Below are 24006 nucleotides of genomic sequence, written 5' to 3'. Positions count from 1 at the left end.
TGAAGCCATGGGGGTTCCTTGAGTGTCCGAACGTCTGAAAGGTAATCGATTGATCGCTTGCTCCAGTTGGTGAATAATTGCATGAAATTTTTCCACTGTTTCCTTGAGACGCTCCCGTGATTCTTGGGTTGATGGATATGGACATGGTGCATAGGGAAATGGTGATTCTTGGGAGTAATTGGATTGGAATTGGGGTGGATATGGGTTAGGGTCATATGGAGGTGAATGGTGGTAGGGGGCTTGTGAGTGTGGTAGTTCATAGCTATGTTGAGGAGGTGGTTTATGGGCATATGATGGCACTTATTGGTAACTACAAGGGGATCCACCATATCTATCATCTTGGTACGCACCTCGGAATGGCTCCTGACCATAGTAATTTGATGGGTGATGGTTGTCACGAAGGGGTCCAACATAACTATTGTCTCGACATGCATTGTTGAATGGTCGTCGTCCATGGTACTTTGGAAGGTTTTGTTGCCTAAAAGGTTGATCAGATCCTCGTGGCTCCGTCCATCTCTGATTGTTTTGACCTTGATGCATGTTCCTGTTATAGCTTCCATTCCTTTCAACAATATTAGAACCAAACTCAAAGCGATAGGGGTGAGAACTCATAGTAGCTAATAAAAATTAAAAACGAAAATAAAAACAAATAAACAGGTAAAAGAAAATATTTACAAAAACCAATAATAAGGCACACAGTTACAATTCTCCGGCAACGGCACCATTTTGATGAACTGAAGATTGATGGTTTAGAATTCACAATAAATTCTCGTTGCTAGTATAGTTTCTAAACCAAGCAATAATCCTTTCATACAAAAACTTGTTTGTCACTTAAGCAAACCCAATAAAATTTATAACCGAAGTATTCAAACCTCGGGTCGTCTTCTCAAGGAATTGCAGGGAAGTATGTTTATTATTGGTTATGGAAAAAGTATATTTTGTTTTGGGTTTTTAAAATAAGGAACAAGTAATTTAAATGGCAAGAAAAATAGATTAATAATTAGAAAAATCTCTTGGCAAGGTATGAGAACTAAAAATCCTATCCTAGTTATCCTTATCAGGAATGATGAGAATAGTTATTGCTCCCACTTAGTTAACCCTTACTAAATAAAGGAAAGTCAAGTCGACTAATTAATTTGATCCTCAAGTCCTAGTCAACTCCTGTGGAAAGACTAGCTTTAGAGCGATCCAAATCAATCAGCAATTCCCAAATCTCAATCAACTGCTGAGTTTGATAACTCAAGTGTCACCAATTACTTAACCAAAGCCAAAAGAAAAAAATAAATCTAAATTAAATTAAAAGCATCATAAATAGAATAAAACAATCCTTAATCTGAAATACCTCAAATTGCATTAAATAGAATATTCAAATCTTAACATGAAGAGTTCATAAGCCAATTGGGCAACATAAGTCAAATACAAATAAAAGCATTAGAGTAAATAAAAGTAAAAGAGAAACATAAATTAAAGAACATTGAACCTGTGATTGAAGAGAAGTAGCCTAATCATAATAGAAATCCTAAATCCTAATCCTAAGAGAGAGGAGAGAGCCTCTCTCTCTAAAAACTACATCTAAAACCTAAAATTATGTGAATAATGAAGTTTCTGAATTCTTCTTGTTGATTTTCCCATTCTATGGCTTCTATTCTGTGTTTCTGGGCTTGGATCTAGGCCAAAAGGGGCCCAGAAATCGTTGAGGGCATTTTCTGTAGATTCCTGCACGTGGTGTCTGTCACGCGTGCGCGTGGGTCACGCGTTCGCGTTATTTGGAGTTTTTCCTTGTCACGTGTACGCATCATTTGCGTTCTGCTCAAGGCACGCATCCGCGTTGTCCACGCGTACGCGTCGCTACCATTTTGCGCTAGGCACGCATCCGCGTCATCCACGCGTGCGCGTCACTACCTTTTCTTCAAAACTCCATTTTTGTGCTTTCCTTCTATTTTTGTATGTTTCCTTTCTGTCCAATAAGCCATTCCTGCCCTATGAGGCCTAAAAATACTTAACACACAAATCATGGCATCGAATGGTAATAAAGGATAATTAAATTTAATATTTTCAAAGCATAAGAAACATGTTTTCACATATATCATAAAATAAGGAAGGAATAGTAAAACCATGTAATTTTCATGAATAAGTGGGTGAAGAATTGATAAAAACACTTAATTGAGCACAAGATGAATCATAAAATATGGGTTTATCTGTCACTGAAAGGGGGAAGATTTTGGAGTGAGAACAAACCACACGTTCTCAGTAGGGAATGGGAATGCCGTAAAAGTAGTGATTAACACGCAAATAATTAACTTTGCTTAATAAAACTATCTTTGTCAAACCCTTTGAAATACTTTTTAATCTTACTTTAGGTAAATAATTACTTTCTTTAAATTCCTAAACTCAAAACAGATCTCAATCACAAAATTTGTCATATTAAATATCTTTCAGCCTCATAATTGATTCTCAGTCACAACAAACAGTTATTAATCATCTCTATATATTCACAGACTACTAGCACAAGTAAGAAACTCAATTCAACACACAAACAAATCACAAAAAAACAAACAACATAATCACAGAGAAGTAATACAAGCAAACACAACCAAATGCAAATGCACAACCACTATGATGCATGTCTATCCTAAGCAGGCCATGACCTCACGTGTCGGTTTACACCCTGCAACCCGACATTACCTAGGAACAAGTCCCAGATATGGCTTTCCTTTGTGTCCTTAGTTCATATGTGTCGGTGGTAAGAATACCACTCCTTCGTGACTACCGGCAGTCGGCGCAAAGCCCGACCCCATAATATACGCACAAGGGGAAACAATGATCCTCAGTTCGTGGGCGTCCCCGAGATCAATACACAAATAAAACAATGATCCTCAGTTCGTGGGTTTCCCTGAGATCAATACACAACAATGCAATGATCCTCAGTTCGTGGGTTATACCCGAGATCAACATATAACAGTTAGTGGCTTATTCCCATAATCAATGATTATCAATTCGTTGGTTTTCCCGCATTTAAAACAAATAACAATTTATAGGTTTTCCCGAGATCAATGATCATTCAGTTCATGGGTACTTCCCGAATTTAACCAATTATCAATTCATGGGTTTTTTTCCCGTAGTTAAACAACTAGCAGTTCGTGGGGTTTTCCCGCCTTTTATCACTTTTCATTTTCCTTTCTAAAACTCAACAATCCATATATCAGTTCCCCATTCTCTTTTCCCCTTTAAATTCTTAATAATTTTCCTTAAACCTTTCTTAATTCCTCAGGCATTTGTCTATAAAAATCTTAATCATCAAATCATTTCATAATTTCTACTTTAGCAAATCTTAACTCGAACCAACTTTAAAATTGTTTTCCAGTTTAATTCTCTATCAAAAAACTCAAGAAAATCATCTTTCTCTTTAATATTCCAACTCAAATGTTATAATATAAATTCACAAATCTCTAAAAGGTAATCCTTTACTTTAAGCCCAAATCATAACTTTTTTCTATATTGAATCAAACTCAAAACATAATTTCTTTTTAAATAACTCAAATTCGAAACATAGACCTTTCCTTGGTAAATCAAACTCAAAATATTATAATTCTTTTCTTAACTAAATAAAACTCAAGTAATATAATTTTCCAAATTCAAAGCTTCTAAAATAACTTTTCAAATGAAACCTCAGATATTTTATAAAATTTCGGCAGCACCTCCCCTAAAACTCGGACTTAACCACCCTTACGGGTTCCCTTTTTCTTAACAATTCAACAATCCTTTCTCAACAATTATCAAATAGAAGATTCTCAATCAATCAGAAATTCACAACTCATGATAAATAGTATTTCAATTATACTCTGCGATTCCCACATAATCCATTAATCCAATTCCATTCTTACCAATTCATAGCAAATTTCCACATAATCCATCAATAACTTCCATTTTATCAATTCATCAATTATTTTAACCAAAGGACTAACATTTTTTCACTTTTCAAATTCCCAAAACATATTATCACCTAACTTAACCAAAATCTTAGCAATATTGACACCAAAACACCCAAAGTATGTATTATTCACAAAAGCCAAGTTCTCTTACAACCAACTGCTATGTTTTCCAAAAAAATTTCAACTCCATATCCAATTATCACAAGTTATCCTTATACTTTTTAGAGTTACTGTTTTTATCTTTAGATTCAGATTTCATAAGATAAATTTAATAATTAAGCTTCAATCTTTCAACAATTCTCAAACTTAATTCTAATTAATCACGAATCAACATTAACAAGCATCAAAACCAATTCCAACCAGTCGCAAGTCAATTTCACAGCCATTCCAACATATCAGATTACTAAAATCAACAGCAAATGCTTAGTCTCAATATTCAAAATACAGCCACAACTCAAACCATTATCACAATGATCCCAAACCAAACACAAATCCAACTCAATTCATCAATTATCAATACGACAACTTTTCAATAGTTAACTTATCAAATTTCAATTTAACAAGTATTTTCAAATGGATCACCATTCACAACCACATTTCAACCAATTCAGCAATATCATATAAAATCAGAATTTTTCAACAAAGTCATCAAAATCAGAAAACCAATATCAGTCACAGCATTAACCAAAATTAATCTTGTCAAATTAATTACTCATAATAACAAAACCCAGTAACATTCACAGCCATAATCTAAACTCATTAAACTAATTAAATCACTAGAATATCATCTCAATATCAAACTTAATCCAAATTTCACAACCTCAAACCAAGCTTATTCCTATCAATTAATCATATTTATGAATCATTTGCAATTACTCACTAAACCTCATTGGCATTCATAAGTTAAAACTGTTAATTTTAAAATAAATCCCCTACCTCAATGTCGCATTAACGACGCAATCAAACCAAGCAGCAGCCTCGGTGACGTTTTTCCTATGAGTTCCCTTCCTCTGGCAACAACACAGTAGCTCGGAACCTACGTAGCAGCATCAGAATCATCAAGAGCATCTCCAGAAATTGGTTCCTAGCGACTCCAATGGTAGTATCCACGGCGGCAGAGACTCTGGTAACTACGAAAATCACAAGCAGAAGTAGAACAGAGGACAACAATGAGCAGAGGCAAGGACGAATTACATCAGAATCAAAACAGCAACTTCGGCATTTCAACTAGTACCAGCGGCGGAATTTACTCACGGTGGTGGCGACGAACGGCATAAACGATGGCACTGGAACGACGACGACAGAACCCTCGCGGTGGTGGCTGTGGATCGGTGGCGACGGTGGCGTGGAACACAGCTCCTTCTCTTCTCGGTGGCGACCCTGACTCTCGCGTTTCTCTCTCTACTGGCCCTCGACGGCGACGGCTCTAAGGGAGACGACGAGCAAGGACGACGGTGGCTCCTCGGACGACGACGCGCGTGACGGATCCAACGGCGGTGGGAACAGCCGAGACGACGGTGACCGTAGCGGCTCAACGACCCCTTGGGAGCTCCTTCTCCTTTCTCGCGTGATGACGGCAACCACTCAGTAGAGGCGACGGCGCAGGCGAGACGCGGCGGTGGCGGCGAGCTGGACAGTGCAGAGTGCGGCTCCCTCTACTTCTCTGATTCCAAGCTCTATCTCTTCTCCCTTTCCATTTCTGCCTTTCTTTCTCAGCTACGTGGGTGTTGTATGACTGTTAGGGGAAGGAAGTGTGGCCAACGGCTGCTGCTAAGGAGAGTGGGGGAGGGTTAGGGTTTCTTAATTAATTTGGAAATTAGGGTTTCTGATTCAATTTGCAAATTAGGATTAGAAATTAGGAATTTTATAAAGGAATATGGATAGATATGAATATATATTTTGATAAAATTGGAGGGTAGAGTAATTTTAAAACCAAATATACTCTCTTAAAAATATTTAAGAACATTATTTATCAACATATTGCTAAGTTGAATTAATTGTTTCTAATTTAAATTATAAAATAAGCATATTAATCACATTTTCATAAAATATAGTTTAGACTCAATATTAATTATTCAAATTAAATTATATAACTTTTTATTATTTTTCTATCACCAAAACTTTAATTTCAAATTGTAAAATAACTAATAATAAAAATTGTACAAAAATATTAATTGACTTAAACTTAAAGTATTTATAAATATCAATCTAATCATTTTTAATAAAATCATTTTCTAGAAGTTCAAATTAATAACATAATTCATTCAAAATAGAATTTATTTAAATTAAATTATACAAATCTTCTTATTTTTCAATTATCAAAATTATAATTTCAATTATACCAAATATCTAATAAAGATTATATAAAAATTCTAATTAATTTAAACTTCAATTATCATGAAACTCCATTTAATTACCTTTAGTAAAATAATTTTCTTAGAATAAAATTATCAACAAATAACTAATTATTTGATTTTCAAAAACTAGGGTTATTACAAGCGACCGGCTGGTGCCGTTGCCGGGGATCGAACTCGGGTCGTCCGCGTGACAAGCGGAAATACTCACCACTATACTATAACACCACTATACTATTGCGGCCCAGCCCAGCTGGCCTCATAGCCGACCCAGCCAAACACTCAATCTCGCCCGACCCAAGCAACCGGCAAAGCGACAACACACACAAAGAGGAACTGAACGCCCCAACCACGGTGCTCACGGCCATAGCTGGCGCGTTGGGGGCACTGTTGCGGCCCAGCCCAGCTGGCCTCATAGCCGACCCGGCCCAACACTCGATCTCGCCCGACCCGAGCGGCCGGTCTATGGGGCATCACACGCCCGGACCCTGACCCGGACACCTCTCCTCCTGTGAAAGTCAGCTACCTCATAACTGGAGCGATGAAAGTTCTAGGAAGGTGGGTCTATCCTCATGGGACCCACCCCTCTAACAAGGTATAAATGGGGAGGGCCCTACCCTTCCCCCAGGGTATGTCACTACCATACTCACTCCCATAGCCACCCAGATCCTCTTCTGACTTGAGTGTCGGAGTATTTTTGCAGGTGGCACCCCCCTCCTCAACAGCTCGGGATCGTGAAGCCTCAGGACACCTCTCTTGGGACCTACACCAAGGCTGGTTCCCATCATTCCACCATCAGAGCTCCACCGACCCGTCCGGAGCCCGAAGAACTGAACATTTTTAATATGTATTTTGTATTTTAATATATAGTTTATATGAGTGACGACTAATTTGATACTTGATTTTTACTCTCTTTTTTTCAGTATACAAAAAACATAATTTTAACTTTAAAATATGTGTTCATAAAAAATTCATCACTAAATCAGACATTCATATAAAATATATATTAGGATACTAAATTAAAAATAAATTAAGTAATATATACTTATACATAAATATATAATAATTGATTTTTACTATACCTATAATATTTTTTATTTTCAAATTATCACCAGTTTTACCTTTTTCCAAAAAAAATACAAATTCAACTTGCAATATTTTCACAAGTTCAATGCTTCGCAGTATCATAAATTTATAATGTAATAATGATTCCAAATTCGAACAGCTCATATTCTTGATAATTAGAGAAATATATAAAAAAAACTTACACTACAGACAAATAAAAAAGAAAAGTTAAATTAGCATAGTTATATTCAAAATTTAGAATTAATTTTTTGAGACACACTGTCACGGCCTTGGAAATACTCCAACACTACCGTGTCGGCACTCGGACTTACTCAACCTCTTGAGCTAAGACCAAGTCAGCCTAACCCTCAGTATTTAGCAAGAAAGGTAAGAACACAAGAGAACACAAGAGAAAGAAAGTTTTGGTGGAAAGAACACTTTATTACTCAAGTGTTTATTACAAGTTACTCACACTAACTCTCACCTCCTATTTATAGCCATCCACCTCCTCAATGAATGGTTAGGATTAAATCTAATCAACGGTCCAGATTAATCATCTAGAACCTTCTTTACAAATATCTATCCTACCAATACTTTCTAAATACTTCTAGATTGTTCCATACTACTCTTCATACTTCTATATACATCCACACTCTTCTAGAATATTCTATGATCTTCTAGAGTCTTCTAAAACCTTCTAGGGTATTTCGGGACCTTCTAGGACCTTCTAGAACGTTTCGAAACCATCTAGAGCATTCTCAAATACTCTAGAAAACCCTACAAACACTGTTAAATTTAACCTTCTAAAATTTACTGTGACATTCTCCCCCACCTAATACGCAGACGTCCTCGTCGCGTTCTGTTCATGGTAGCGCTCTAGGTGTTCTTGGAATTGCCACAGATCTTCACGACTTTCCCAGCTAGCTTCGGTTATTGGGAGTCCTTTCCACTTGATCAAGTATTGGATACTTGGTGGTACTCCTCTTCGTCACACGACGCAATTAGCTAGGATTTCTTCGATTTCTTTATCAAAGGATCTAATCACCACAAGCGGAGCACGACTCGAGTCACCTCTACTCAGTTCATCTTGGTCTTCATGATGCAACCCTTCCTTGATGGTATGCAAAATATCTCCTTTGACCATGGAAATGGTTGCCAACTCAGCCTTGCGGCTCAGCGCATCTGCTACCACTTAGTCTTCCCTGACTTGTATTCAAATTTGAAATCAAACTCAACTAAAAATCTTTCCACCTAGATTGTTTGGGGCTTAAACTTTTCTGAGTGTGGAAGTAGCTTGTAGCTACATTGTCTGTCTTGACGATGAAGTGTGAACCAAGCAAGTAGTGACGCCAAGTTCTCAGACAATGCACCACTGCAGTCATCTCCTTCTCTTGGATAGTGTATCGTCTCTCTGTATCATTCAACTTGCGACTCTCGAAGACAATAAGATGTCTTTCTTGCATCAGAACCCCTCCAATAGCGTAGTCAGAAGCATCAGTGTGGACTTTAAACACCTTTGAGTAGTCAAGTAGTGCTAGTACTGGTCCTTCTGTGATAGCAGCCTTCAACTCATCAAAGGTCTTTTGACACTCCTTTGACCATTTTCAAGAGTGATTATTCTTGAGAAGATCAGTTAATGGTGCAACCTTGGTGGAGTATCTCTTGATAAACTTCCGATAATAATTAGCCAACCCAAGAAATGACCTCAATTCAGATACCTTGTTTGGCAGCTCCCATTCTTTGATAGCCTTCACCTTTTCTTGATCCATGGAGAGAGTTCCATCTTTAATGATATGTCCCAAGAAGTAGACTTCGTCCCTTGCAAAGGAACACTTTTCTTTCTTCACATATAGGTTATTCTCTCACAGGATCTTAAACACAGTTCCTAAGTGTTCCACATGTTCCTCCGAAGTATTGCTATAAACAACAATATCATCCAAGTAGACCACTACAAACCGATCAAGGTAAGGTCAAAAGATCTCGTTCATCAAGGTACAGAAGGTCGCAGGAGCATTGGTTAAGCCAAAAGGTATCACCAACCACTCATACGATCCATACCTCGTGACACACGTGGTTTAGGCTCATCACCATCGGCAATCCTCACTTGGTGACATCCTGACCTCAAATCCAGCTTTGAGAACCACTTGGCTCTACCAAGTTGATCAAACAAATTGGCTATCAATGGAATAGGGTATTTTTTCTTGATGGTTACCTTGTTAAGTGCTCGATAGTCGATGCATTGTCTCAACGAACCATCATGCTTCTTTTGGAACAAGACTGGTGCGCCATAAGGTGCCTTCGATGGACGGATGAACCCAGCATCTAGCAAATCCTTGAGTTGCTTCTTCAACTCCTCAAGTTCTGGAGGTGCCATTCTATAAGGTGTTGAGGCAGGCGGCTTTGCTCCTGACTCCAATTCAATCTTGTGGTCCACCTTCCTCCTAGGTGGTAGTTGTTTTGGCAAATCGGGAGGTATCACATCCTTATTTTCTTCAAGGACTTAATTGACTTCGGGAGGAACGTCTTTTCTTTCAAGTGTTGACTCCTCCTGTAATAGAGCCAAATATGTAATCTCTCCCTTCTTGAATCCTTTCTTGAGTTGCATAGCAGAGAGCATCGGTGATCCTCCAACTTTAGAGACTGTAGGGACCATGCATGGAGACCCTTTCTCCATGACGCATACTATGTCATAGTATGCCATAGGTATTATATTTGTCTTCCTTTGCAAATCAAGCCCAATGACTATTTTGATATTGTCCATGGGTGCTATTGAGAAATCCACAAGGCCCTTCCAAGAACCAAGAGTCATCTCAACCCCTTTTGCTACTCTCTTAAGGGGTTCACCCTTGGTATTCACGGGTTTGAACCAACCATTCTTTTCGGTGATCTTCAACTCAAGTCTCTTTGCTTCATCAGGCGTGATGAAGTTGTGTATAGCACCAGTGTTGATCATAGCCATGATAGATTTTTCATTGATAAAGGCTTTGACATACATCAAGCCTTTCTTTTCTGCAGTGCTTGCCTCTTTTCCCTTCACAGTATTTATGTGTTGGATAGATCCAACACACTTAGTTACTTGAGTTTGAGCTTCTCGTTCCTCGGTGATAGATGCCAGAGTCCATAGCTTGGGACAATCCTTCATTTGGTGTAGTCCCTTGCACACGAAGCATCCTCTTTTGGGCATGAAAGCCTTCTTCTTTTCTTCGTAATCTTTCTTTGAAGAGTATTTTTCTTCCTTCTGGGTTGAGAAACTCTTCCCCTTGTCTTCCCCACCTTTAGTAGAACTAGGCTTGGAGGAAGACTTGGGTTTAGAATCTCTCCTATGATACTCAGTAAGTGATTCGGCTACCACGATGGCCTCATCGACATCCTTAACATTCCTTCTTTGTAGTTCTTGTTTTGCCCAAGGTTGGAGTCCATCAAAGAAGAAGAACAATGCATCCTCTGATGCTAAGTTGGGAATTTGAAGTGTGAGAGTAGTGAACTCCTTTATGCAGTCACTAATCGTACTCTTGTGCTTCAACTCCCTCAATTTCTTCCTTGCTTCATAAACCACATTTTCAGGGAAGAATTGTCTTTTCAACTCCCTTTTGAAATCTTCCCATGTGGCTATGTTTGCAAGTACCCTTCTCCATATCTACGTATTTTCTCCTCTACCATAAAGTAGCATTATCAGAAAGGTAGAGAGCTGCAGTGCGTACCTTTATTGCTTCTTCGACCACCCCTTGGCCTTCAAAGTACCTCTCCATTTGCCATAGGAAGTTCTCTACCTCTCGAACTTGGGAGATCAATCTTTGTTGTTTCCATTATAATGGTTGGTCGAGATTTTGCCTCCTCAAACCAAACTTTAACTTCCTCAAATAGTTTCAAGGAATTCTCAAGCTTCTCTTCGATTTGGAGCATGCTTTCTTTGAAAGCATCTAGTTCTCCTAACACATGGGCCTCGAGGGTCTCCTTATCATGTTCTATCCTTTAGAAACACTCATCCATAGAGGATAGAATATTCTCCAACATAGAAACTCTCTCTTCTAAGAAGTTGGAGTTCTTACCTCTAGGCTCATGAACGAACTGATTTTATGTCGGTAAAGAAATTTTATAAAATTATAATCGCGTTGTAAGTATAGTTTCTAAACCAACAGAGAATCCTTTCGTACAAAAGTTTGGTTGTCACAAGTAACAAAACCCAATAAAATTTATAACCGAATTATTTAAACCTCGGGTCGTCTCTCAAAGAATTGCAGGGAAGTATGATTTATTATTGGTTATGAAATTGTATATTTTTGCGTTTTTAAAATAAGGAATAAGTAATTAAATGGCAAGAAAAATAAATTAATAATAATAAAATCTCTTGGCAAGGTGTAAGAATTGGAATTTCTATCCTAGTTATCCTTATCAGGTGTGATGAGAATTGGATTCTTCTCCCACTTAGTTAAGTCAAGTGGACTAATTAATTTAATCCTCAAGTCCTAGTCAACTCCTGTGGAAAGACTAGAGTTATTGGAGTACAAATTAACCAGCAAAGAATTCCAATTTCAATCAACAGCTGAGTTTGATAACTCAAGTGTTGCTAATTACTTAACCAAAGCCAAAAGGGAGAAAATCTACTTGAATAAAAATGCCTTCAGATGGGGGCGAAAACTGGGCTAGAAACAGCCCAGAAATCGCTGGGGGCGAAATCTGTCATGCTGATTTTCGTCACTGCGACGCGTCCGCGTGGAGCACACGTTCGCATTACCTAGATGTACGGCCACTATGACAAATTATATATCAAATCGAAGCCCCGAATGTTATCTTTCCAACGCAACTAGAACCGCATCATTTGGACTTCTGTAGCTCAAGTTATTACCATTTGAGTACGAAGAGGTCAAGCTGGACAGCTTAGCAATTTCTTCAACTTCTTGTATTCCTTCCATTTTTGTATGCTTCCTTTCCATCCTCTAAGTCATTCCTGCCCTGTAATCTCTGAAATCACTTAACGCACATATCAAGGCATCGAATGGTAATAAGAGAAGATTAATATTAGCAAATATAAGGCCAAAGAAGCATGGTTTCAATCATAGCACAAAATCAGGAAGGAAAAAGTAAAACCATGCAATTTATATGAATAAGTGGGCAAGGACTTGATAAAAACCACTCAATTGAGTACAAGATAAACCATAAAATAGTGGTTTATCAACCTCCCCACACTTAAACAATAGCATGTCCTCATGCTAAGCTCAAGAGAAGCTATAAGGGAGTGAAGAGGAATGGTAGAATGTATGAAATGCAACCTATCTATATGAATGTAACTACATGCCAAGATATTTCTATCTACTTGGTTAAAAGTAAATAAGCTCTTCAAGACAAACATAAATTAGATTTCACTAATTCAAATTATACAATAAAAGACAAGTAAACTTGTAAGATGATAGCTCATGAAAGCAGGGAACATAGAATCAAGCATTGAACCCTCACTAGTAGTGTATATCACTCTAATCTCTCAAGTGTCTAGGGTTAATCACTCTACTCTTCTCTAGTCATGCTTTCTAAAATTTGTTCTTCATCTATCCAATCAACAAAAATTTAGTATATCAATGCAAACATCATGAGGTCTTTTCAAGGTTGTAATGGGCTAAGGTAAGGGTGAGGATATATGTATGGCCAAGTGAGCTATAATATGAATCTTTGACTAACCTAAGCTCTCACATATACACACATTCTATATACTTTTAAATTCATGCCTAGCTACCCAAAATTCCCACTTTTGCATTACATACTCATGCATCAACCTTTATTTTAATTTTATCACATATGCATTGATCTTTTTATTAACTTAACCTTACATTGGGATAATTTTGTTCCCTTATTTATTTACTTATTTATTGAATATTTTTGAATTTTTCTCTCTTTTTTTTTATATATTAAAACTAAGGAAATAAACATAGCTTATCAATGCACATGGATTTTTAATTTTTCTAGTTTCACATGAGTAGGTACCCAAATTCCCATTATTTTGTCATGACACATTCCCTTATTAACCCTTGTTCCACAATTCTCCCAAACTTAATTAACACACAATTTCTATCTTAAGCTAACCAAAGATTCAATTAGATATTTAATTGTTTTTCCACTTAAGGCTAGTAATATGGTAAAATATAGAATAAATAGGATTAAAAGGCTCAAAGTGGCTAACAAGGGTGACATAAAAGGGTAGGCTTATTTGGGAAAAGTGAGCTAAAACAAGTAATGACCTCAATCATATGCAAGCATGTAAATACACTAAATAGTGGACATATAGAATGGAACAAAGCAAAGATTGCAATCATAGGGAAGAAAACACACAAGAATAAAAATTTATGGTTAAATAATGTAACCATGTAATTAGGCTTAAGTCTTACAGGTTGTATGTTTCTAGGTTTAAAATATGTTCCAAATACAACTTCCAAAAAATTTTTCAATTTAAATTAGTGAAATACTATAAAAATTTCTTGAAAAAGAAAATATTACTTCAACCAAGTAGTAACTAAATGCATAAAATCAAACAAGCATGCAATCAAATATGCAAATGCAACAATGAACAAACAAAGAAAATAGAATATTGGTGTTGAAAAGAAGGTAACTAACCCATGGAAGTCGGTATCGACCTCCCCACACTTAAAGATTGTACCGTCCTCGGTGCATGCTGAGATGTACAAGTGGACGGGTTACTACAACTGACGCTTGTAGATAGAAGCACCTTAGCTGGAGGTCTCTTGGTTCCTCTCCGTGCCGGTGTCATGTCAGAGGCCTTCTCTTTTCCTTTCTTGGTATCCATGCCTAAGGAAGAAGAAAAAGGAAGAGTGTGAAATATAGAAAACTAAGACCGAAAGGGAGAAAATTCCAAGTGATAAGGAATGCCAAAGGAAAGATGATAGCCCAACTACATGGTAGCTACAACATGTAGGGAAGACAACAATAAAGATCAAAAAGGGCAATTAAAAATAATTAGATGCAAGAGGGTAAAAACATGCAAATAATAGGCATGAGAAGCATATCTCAAGCATCAAGTAATAAATGTGCCAAATTAAAGAGCATGTGTAATTATGACAATTGTGAATGATAATCCCAAATACATGTGGAGCACAAGTGTTGTGAAAAAGAGGTATGCAAGTGAAAGAGTAAAATAAAATAAGATTCAAAATGCCATAAAAGCTTTTTCAAAACACTGGGTGTGCAAGTTAAAATAAGGATGAAAATAATGTAATCCAAATGTATATGAGAGCCATAAGTAAATGTCAATTGTCAAATCTCTCCTCAGAATAGCCACATGCTCAAATAAAATAAGGTACTATCCAAATAAAACTCCAACACCAACATAAAAATGCATGAAAAAGAAACCAAAAGGAATTAAGCTAAGATGAAATTGAGAAGAAAAAAGAACAAATAAATGCATTAAATTAAAGGGATAGAAGAGTAGATGGGGAGAAGAAAAGAAAGAAAGAAGAAGAAAGAAATTAGGATTTGGGAAAGAAAAGATAAGATATTTTGGTGATTTGGATATTCTGTGCGCCGCACGTGACACGAACACGTGGGTCACGCGGTCGCGTGGTGTGTGATGTTTTTCAAGTGACGCGAACGCGTGGATCACGCGGTCGCGTGACTTGATTTGTGCGAATGGCGCGAGGGCAGTGACGCGTTCGCGCAACTCTCTGTCTCAAACTTAGTTTGCCAAAATATTTGGGTGATGCGATCGCGTGGTTGACGCAATCGCGTGAATGGCCATTCTTTGAAAAACAATGCAGACGCATGGGGCACGCGGTCGTGTGATAGGGCTGGTGCTTCTAGCATCACTCCAGCCCCACTCCATCATAACTTGCTGCCATACACCTCTTTTACGTTGATTTTTAAGGGCACGCGTACGCGTGGGTGACGCGGACCCGTGGGCATGTTTGTGCCTAAGGCACGCCTCCAGCCACGCTTTCGCGTGACTCTCTGTCCAATTATCTTTTTTTCAAAACGCACTGGTGACGCGGACGCGTCAGCGAAGCTGCCGCGTCGCGTGCGTGCTTTTTTTTTTATCCAGGATGCAAAATGCAATGATAGTGTGGATGCTATGATTAATTCCAGGTTCAATGAAAATAGAATAAAATAAAATTCAAAAACAAACAAAATGAAACAAAATCAAAATTGAAGAAAAGGAACGATCATACCATGGTGGGTTGTCTCCCACATAGCACTTTTAGTTAAAGTCCTTAAGTTGGACATTTGGGGAATCCTTTGTTATGGTGGCTTGTGCTTGAACTCATCTAGGAATCTCCACCAATGTTTGTGATTCCAATGGCCTCCAGGATCCCAAACTAGGCGCAGAAAGCCTTCAAGCAGGTTAAAGCAAGTGACAAGGCCCCAAGAGTGTTGATTTCTAGACTGAATTCTGGGGTCCCAGACTTTGCTTTTACACCCGTCTTCTTGTTGATCATCATGATTCCATCCAGGTAGCAAGCAATCTGAATTCTCACTAAAGCGGCCAACCAACTTCCTAGACCCATTCAGTTAAGCTTTACACCAACCTTTGCATTTAAACTTTGAGCTTTCCACCATATAGAATCTTGCATGACGACTCCTACCACTAACCATCTCCCTCTTACTCTTAAAGTCACAAAGAGCTCTAAGCTGACCACCTGTCTCAAGCAAAGCATATTCAAGTGAGCTAATTAAGGTTAGAGATGAGAGATTTACCCACTTGAATGAAGGGATGGATGGTGATGGCTTTGGGGAAGAGGTCTCCAACAACTTTGGCAAGGTGATTTCCAGCTCAATTCCCTTGTGCTCTTCTTTGACAATTTCCACCTCTTTGCAAGCTTCTTCAATATCAACCTCTTCCTCTTGATAGCTTTCTTCCAATTTAATCTCTTCTTCATTGTTCACCAAGGGCATGGGAGGTTGTGCTTCTTCTTCTTTAATCTCCATGTCAAGTCCAATGGGAGAGGATTCAATTATAGATAAGAATTCATCAATGATTGAATCCATCTCTTGATCATCCCCTTCAAAGTCTTCAACCATGATATGCCTCGGAGGTTGTACACCCTCCTCAACATCAATTTCAAACATCTTTGAAGGAGGCTTTATAACTTGACTTTTCCATGGAGGTTCAGCATCTCCTAAGTTTTCAACAAATTCTTCTTCTTCGATAATTACAGCTTCCTTCACTTGTTCCAGTACAAAGTCATGCTCCGTACTGTCCACTGGAGTTTCTAATATCTCCTTCATGCTACGTTCTTCATTAGCTTGTCCACATGAAGCCATGGGGGTTCTTTGAGTGTCCGAACGTCGGGAAAGTAATCGATTTATCGCTTGATTCAATTGGTGAAGGGTTGCATGAAATTTATTCACTATTTCCTTGAGACGCTCCTTTGATTCTTGGGTTGATGGATATGGACATGGTGCATAGGAAAGTGGTGGTTCTTGGGAGTAATTGGGTTGGAATTGGGGTGGATAAGAGTTAGGGTCATATGGAGGTGAATGGTGGTAGTTGGCTTGTGAGTGTAGTGGCTCAAAGCTATGTTGAGGAGGTAGTTTACAGGTGTATGATGGGCTTGTTGGTAATTACAAGGGGGTCCACCATATCTATCATCTTGGTATGCACCTCGGAATGGCTCTTGACCATAGCAAACTGGTGGAGGTTGGTTGTCACGGAAGGGTCCACCATAACTGTTGTTTTGACATGCATTGTGGAATTGTCGTGGTCCATGGTATCTTGGAGGGTGTTGTTGCCTAAAGGGTTGATCAGATCCTCGTGGCTCCTTCCATCTTTGATTGCTTTGACCTTGATGCATGTTCCTGTTATAGCTTCCATTCCTTTCAACAACATTAGAACCAAACTTAAAGCGATGGGGGTGAGAACTCATAGTAACTAATAAAAATTAAAAACAAAAATAAAATAAAATAAAATAAAATAAGAGAAAAGGTTTGAAAAAGATTTGATTTTAAGATTAGAAAAGATAAGATAAGTTAGGTAAGAGAAGATAAGTTTTTAATTTAAAAGATTTTTAAATTTAAATTTTTGAATTTGAAAATTAAATTTTGAATTTTAAATTTTGAAATTGAATTTTGAAGTTTTGAAATTTGAAATTTGAAATTTGAATTTTGAAAAAGTCAACAATATAAGATAAAGATTTGAAAAAGATTTAAATTTTGAAAAGGTTTGATTTTTTAAATTTTAAATTTAAATTTTGAATTTTGAATTTTAAATTTTGGAAGTTAAATATTGAAATTTGAAATTTGATTTTTAAAATAAGATAAGATAAGATTTTGAAAAAGATATGATTTTTGAAAAAGATTTGAATTTTGAAATTTAAAACTAAGATAAGATAAGATAAAAAAATTTAAAATAAAAATCTAAATTTTTTTTTAAAAAAATCAATTTAAAAGTAAATATTTACAATAACCAATAATAAGGCACACGTTTGCAAATCCCCAGCAACGGCGCCATTTTGAACGAACTGATTTTATGTCGGTAAAGAAATTTTATAAAATTATAATTGCGTTGTAAGTATAGTTTCTAAACCAACAGAGAATCCTTTCGTACAAAAGTTTGGTTGTCACAAGTAACAAAACCCAATAAAATTTATAACCGAAGTATTTAAACCTCGGGTCGTCTCTCAAGGAATTGTAAGGAAGTATGATTTATTATTGGTTATGAAATTGTATATTTTTGGGTTTTTAAAATAAGGAATAAGTAATTAAATGGCAAGAAAAATAAATTAATAATAATAAAATCTCTTGGCAAGGTGTAAGAATTGGAATTTCTATCCTAGTTATCCTTATCAGTGTGATGAGAATTGGATTCTTCTCCCACTTAGTTAAGTCAAATGGACTAATTAATTTAATCCTCAAGTCCTAGTCAACTCCTATGGAAAGACTAGAGTTATTGAAGTACAAATTAACCAGCAGAGAATTCCAATTTCAATCAATAGCTGAGTTTGATAACTCAAGTGTTGCTAATTACTTAACCAAAGCCAAAAGAGAAAAAATCTACTTGAATAAAAATTCCTTCAGATGGGAAGCAACAGTAACATAAATAAAAGAAAGAAATCTTAAATCTGAAATACCTCAAATTATATTAAATAAAGAAATCAACTCTAACATGAAGTTCATAAGCCAAATTAAAAAGATAAATAACAATTAAAGTAATAGAATAAATAAAAGTAGAAAATAAATTAAAAGAATATTGAACCTGTGATTGAGAAGAAGTAGCCTAAACATAATAGAAATCCTAAATCCTAATCCTAAGAGAGAGGAGAGAACCTCTCTCTCTAAAACTACATCTAATCCTAAAATTGTGTATTATTAAAGCTTTTTTTTTTGAATTAATGGATTCCCTCACTTTTTAGCCTCTAATTTGTGTTTTCTGCGTCGAAAACTGGGCCAGAAATCGCTGGGGGCGAAATCTGCCATGCTGATTTTCGTCACTACGATGCGTCTGCGTGAAGCACACGTTCGCGTCGCCTAGATGTACGGACATTATGGCAAATTATATATCAAATCGAAGCCCTGAACGTTAGCTTTCCAACGCAACTAAAACCGCGTCATTTGGACCTCTGTAGCTCAAGTTATGACTGTTTGAGTGCGAAGAGGTCAGGCTGGACAGCTTAGCAATTTCTTCAACTTCCTGTATTCCTTCCATTTTTGTATGCTTCCTTTCCATCCTCTGAGTCATTCCTGCCCTGTAATCTCTGAAATCACTTAACGCACATATCAAGGCATCAAATGGTAATAAGAGAAGATTAATATTAGCAAATATAAGGCCAAAGAAGCATGGTTTCAATCATAGCACAAAATCAGGAAGAAAAAAGTAAAACCATGCAATTTATATGAATAAGTGGGCAAGGACTTGATAAAAACCACTCAATTGAGCACAAGATAAACCGTAAAATAGTGGTTTATCAGCTCACTTGAAGAACAGACCTTCTTGCCTCCCCATTGAGAAGGAATAGCATTCCTTCCCCTTTGAGACTCAACATGCTCCATGGTTACACTAGAAGCCATACCCACAAACCACTTGTGCTCCTTCTCGAGCCTTGCTCTGATACCAAATTGTCACGGCCTTGGACACACTCCAACGCTACCGTTCCACCACTCAGACTTACTCAACCTCTTGAGCTAAGACCAAGTCAGCCTAACCCTCAGTATTTAGCAAGAAAGCTAAGAACACAAGAGAACACAAGAGAAAGAAAGCTATGGTGGAAAGAACACTCTATTACTCAAGTGTTTATTACAAGTAACTCACACTAACTCTCACCTCTTATTTATAGCCATCCACCTCCTCAATAGATGGTTAGGATTAAATCTAATTAACTGTCCAGATTAATCATCTAGAACCTTCTTTACAAATATCTATCCTACCACTACTTTTTAAATACTTCTAGATTGTTCCATACTATTCTTTATACTTCTATATACATCCACACTCTTTTAGAATATTCTATTATCTTCTAGAGTCTTCTAGAACCTTCTAAGGTATTTTGGGACCTTCTAGGATATTCTAGAACGACGTTCCAGAACCATCTAAAGTATTCTCAGATACTCTAGAAAACTCTACAAACACTGTTAAATTTAACCTTCTAAAATTTACCGTGACAACACGCTCTCTTTCAAGCAAAATTAATAGCAAATATTTAAGGTAGTATTTGTTTCTAAAGATTGGAACTTGAGAATTGAGATTCAGTATTGTACAAGTGTAATAGCCCGTGCCATGCACGTGATAAGATTGAAATTATAATTTTAAATTATTTTGTTAAGATTAATTTGAATTATAATAATTTGATTAATAAAAATATAACATGTTCATCTAATGTTAAGTGTATTAACTCTAAAATAGTTATTAATTAGTTTTAGTAATTTACTTTCTTCAATAAATCAGACTTATATACTCAATGTGACAATAAATAACCTAGTAATACTTAGACCTACCAAAAAATTTTTATGTATTGTTTTACTATCAAGTAAGAACATATCAAAATCAGCTCAAAATAAACAACAAATTATTAGAGAATTCTAATACACAAAGTTCTGTAATAAATAATAAATAATTTAAACCCACTGAAAAAACTCAACACTTTTCTTTGATTCCTGCAAAATATATACCTGAAACAATATTATATCAATGTTAGTATACAATCGTACAATAATTTTTATTCTACAATCGTGCAATAAATTTTTACTTTTTATATCCATGTATATTCTCTAATTCCCATTCATACATATGATTAACAATCTTTTTTAAATAGTGATGTTTTAATTTTTCTTTTCTTTCACGTATCTTCATATGTTAACAAGAAAAGCAAAATCATGTATTGTGACTCTTTTTCTTTACCACGCCTTAATCTTAATTAATCAATCTTGTGTCCATACAATATAATTAAACTTTTAATCACTCAAATCTATTGATGAATTACGCCTCTCTTAATAATTGCATTACTAATCTAAAATACAAAAAAACGACAACCAACTGAAACAACATCATAAATTCGAACATTTAGAATTCGTGCAAATTCAGACTATTCCCTTATTAAATAAGCTTCATCATCCACTATCCATGCAATGTGGCAAGGTACAGAATTGCCACACCGAAAAACTAAACTGACATTTATTTCCTTCAATGGCATTGCATTGATGTAAAAGAAGGCTGATAATTTCTGGAAAAAAAAAACACAATATATTATAAAATTATTTTAATTATGAAAAGTTTAAAATAAAAAAATTTGAATATATTACCAATCGTTGAAATTCTATTAGAGTAGATCCAACCATCCTTCGATAAAATAAAGTTTACTGCTCCTCCTTCGTTGGACGCTTACATCCATGTAATTAGAACCCGAATTAGTGAATACAACTTGATATGGTATTTGTTGGATGTGGTGCATTGTAAATAATTGCGGCAAAAGACAATCACAATTGAACATTAGACGAAAAGAATAAGTTTGAGTAAGAACAATCATTAAATTATCAAAAGAATAATATAATAGAATGAATATATAAAAAATACTATAAAAAATTATAAATTATACCTTAAAAGGATCAACTTCGATGAAAAATAAAAAATACATTCTTATTCTGTGAAGTAGTCAAGAAAGAATAATAAATTAAAAAAATGAGTTGATGACTCTCAGATTTAGGCTCATGAATCACAAAAAATATTGTATATAAACTTAATTAGAACCAAAATAATTATATAAATTAGTTATTATTAAGTTTATTTTTTATTATTTACGTTATACATTATATATTTGCCGTGATTGAATAAGCCATTATCATATTATATACATTTTTATCATGATTAGAATCATAAATTTTTGTTTTATATTTTTAAGATAGATATCAATATCAACTTGCCAAAAATTACAATTAATTTAAAATTATATTATAATGATTAAAAGTTAAAATTATTGACAATTAATATAATTATGTATTAAATGCTGATTTGATGTATAATTATAAAAAAATATTAATAATTAACATAATTATGTATTAAATGCTAATTTGATGTATAATGATTGACAATTAACATAATTATGTAAAAAATAAAACATAGCAATTAAAATTAAATTTGTTAACTAAATGAAGCTAGGTAAACAATATTTGATAATTATTTTAACATTTAATTATTGATATCTATTATTATTATTATTATTATTATTATTATTATTATTATTATTATTATTATTATTATTATTATTATTATTATTATTATTATCAATTAATATCAATATAAATGGGTCACCATTAACATAACAACTTGCCACTAATAAAATTATTGCATAATGAATGAGAATTAGAATTGTATCAATATAATTAAAATGATTAAAAATATTATCGATTGATAATTAGTTTAATAATGCATTAAATATTGATTTTATATAATTATAATAAAGATATTTTTTAAATTATTATAATTATGCATTATTCATTAAATGCTAATTGTAATATAATTGTAATATTGTAATATAATTATACTAAAAAAATTTAAATAAATTTAGAAGAGAGAATAGTACTTTCATTTTGGAGGAAAAATGAATTCATGAAAAATTGATACCTCACTTTTATTAGTTAATAATGTATTAAATATTGATTTTATATAATTATAATAAAGATATTTTCCTAAATTAGTATAATCTTGCAGTATTCGTTAAATACTAATTGTAATATAATTATAATAAAGATATTTTTTTAAATAAATTTAGAAGAGAGAATAGTACTTTCATTTTGGAAAAAAATGAATTCATGAGGAATTGACACCTCACTTTTATTAGTTGGGAGAAAACTCAATTTTAGTATATTTCTCATTATTATATATTTTTCTCTAATCATATATTCAGTGTTTTCTTTTCTTTGTTTTAGCATTTTGAACATAGGTTTAACTTCTCGTAGTTCTCACTTCTCAGTCATTCCATTAGATATAGTTGATAACTATCGAAATTTATCGATTAATATAAGAGAAAAATATATTATTATATGATAGAATTAATATGAGTATATTTTGTTATTAAATAAAAAAAGTTAACGTAAAATAAAATTACACGTAAAAAAAGTGAAGAAAACAAAATTAAAATAGCAAAAGTGATAAAAAGATTATTTTTACAATTTTGTTCTATCACTTTTATGTATAAAAGATTAGAAAATAGTAAACTTCTAACTAAATTAATTTGTATTTATTGTATTCAATTTAAATAAGTAATAAATTATCTCATTTTAATTTATTTCCTTAAATTTATATATCATAAAAAATTAACTCAATTAATTGATATACATAATTTTAAATTGCGTGATATTTAAATATCTAATCAAATCAATTAGTTGATATAATTAATTTATCATAATGAATTGTATTTAATGAGTTAAAAAAATAAATTAAGAAACACTCTCAAAAGCATGCTATGTTGACTTTATCATTAAATGTAAAAATTCGATTTTTATATAACAGAATAGATAATATAATAGACAGCGAAGAAGAGAAAGATAAGCATTTCAGATTATAGGTTGTTTCGTTTGGATGTTGCAATGTGGGTATCGTATTATTTTACTTATTCTACCCTATGAACCCTTTCGTAACTTTATTTCAGTATCAATGAAATTTCACTATCTTTGAGTAATAAATTAAAATTTAAAATGAAACTAAAAAAAATAAAGAATATAAAATTATTGATTGAAATTTAATTTTATTTTTTGTTATTATAATAGGTATTTTTATTCAATATACTAACACTGTACAAAATTAATCATAAAAAAAGTATAAAATATAAATAAATATACTAAATTAAGAGATAAAATTATATTTGTTATTTCATTCTTACTTTTAGCACAATAAATATCATGTACTCAATATAATTTAAGATGAAAATTATAATTAATTAAATTTTTTGTTTTAAAACATTTAAAAATTAATGTTAATATAAATAAAAATAATTTAATATATTGAATAAATTAATAGAATAATATAAGTTAACTATTTTTTTATCAATTTCATTGTTTTCTTTTTACTACTTTTAAAATCACAACTTTTTTTTTTAATTTGACCACAAAATAAAATTAGAGTTGTTAGTCTATATCATTAAAAAAAATTAACACTATGTAATTTATATTTATACATATAATATGTTCCTAAATTTTTATATGCAAAACTTAAGACTCTGTATTCCTTT

General features: G+C 34.2%; 1 long non-coding RNA gene across 1 annotated transcript; it reads right to left on the bottom strand.

Annotated features, from left to right (window-relative positions):
- Nucleotides 1–1328: 1328 nt before the first annotated feature.
- On the bottom strand, nt 1329–5771 carry LOC112775724 (uncharacterized). Its single transcript, XR_003189658.3, has 3 exons — nt 5187–5771; nt 4869–5062; nt 1329–2893 (listed from the first exon to the last, which is right to left on the bottom strand). It is a non-coding gene; the product is annotated as an uncharacterized lncRNA (long non-coding RNA).
- Nucleotides 5772–24006: the final 18235 nt, after the last annotated feature.

This window comes from Arachis hypogaea, chromosome 19 (assembly GCF_003086295.3).
Source record: "Arachis hypogaea cultivar Tifrunner chromosome 19, arahy.Tifrunner.gnm2.J5K5, whole genome shotgun sequence".
In the NCBI taxonomy this organism is placed as follows: Eukaryota; Viridiplantae; Streptophyta; class Magnoliopsida; order Fabales; family Fabaceae; genus Arachis; species Arachis hypogaea.
The sequence above is the reverse complement of the archived record's forward strand: the minus strand, read 5'-3'. Positions and strand labels throughout refer to the sequence as shown.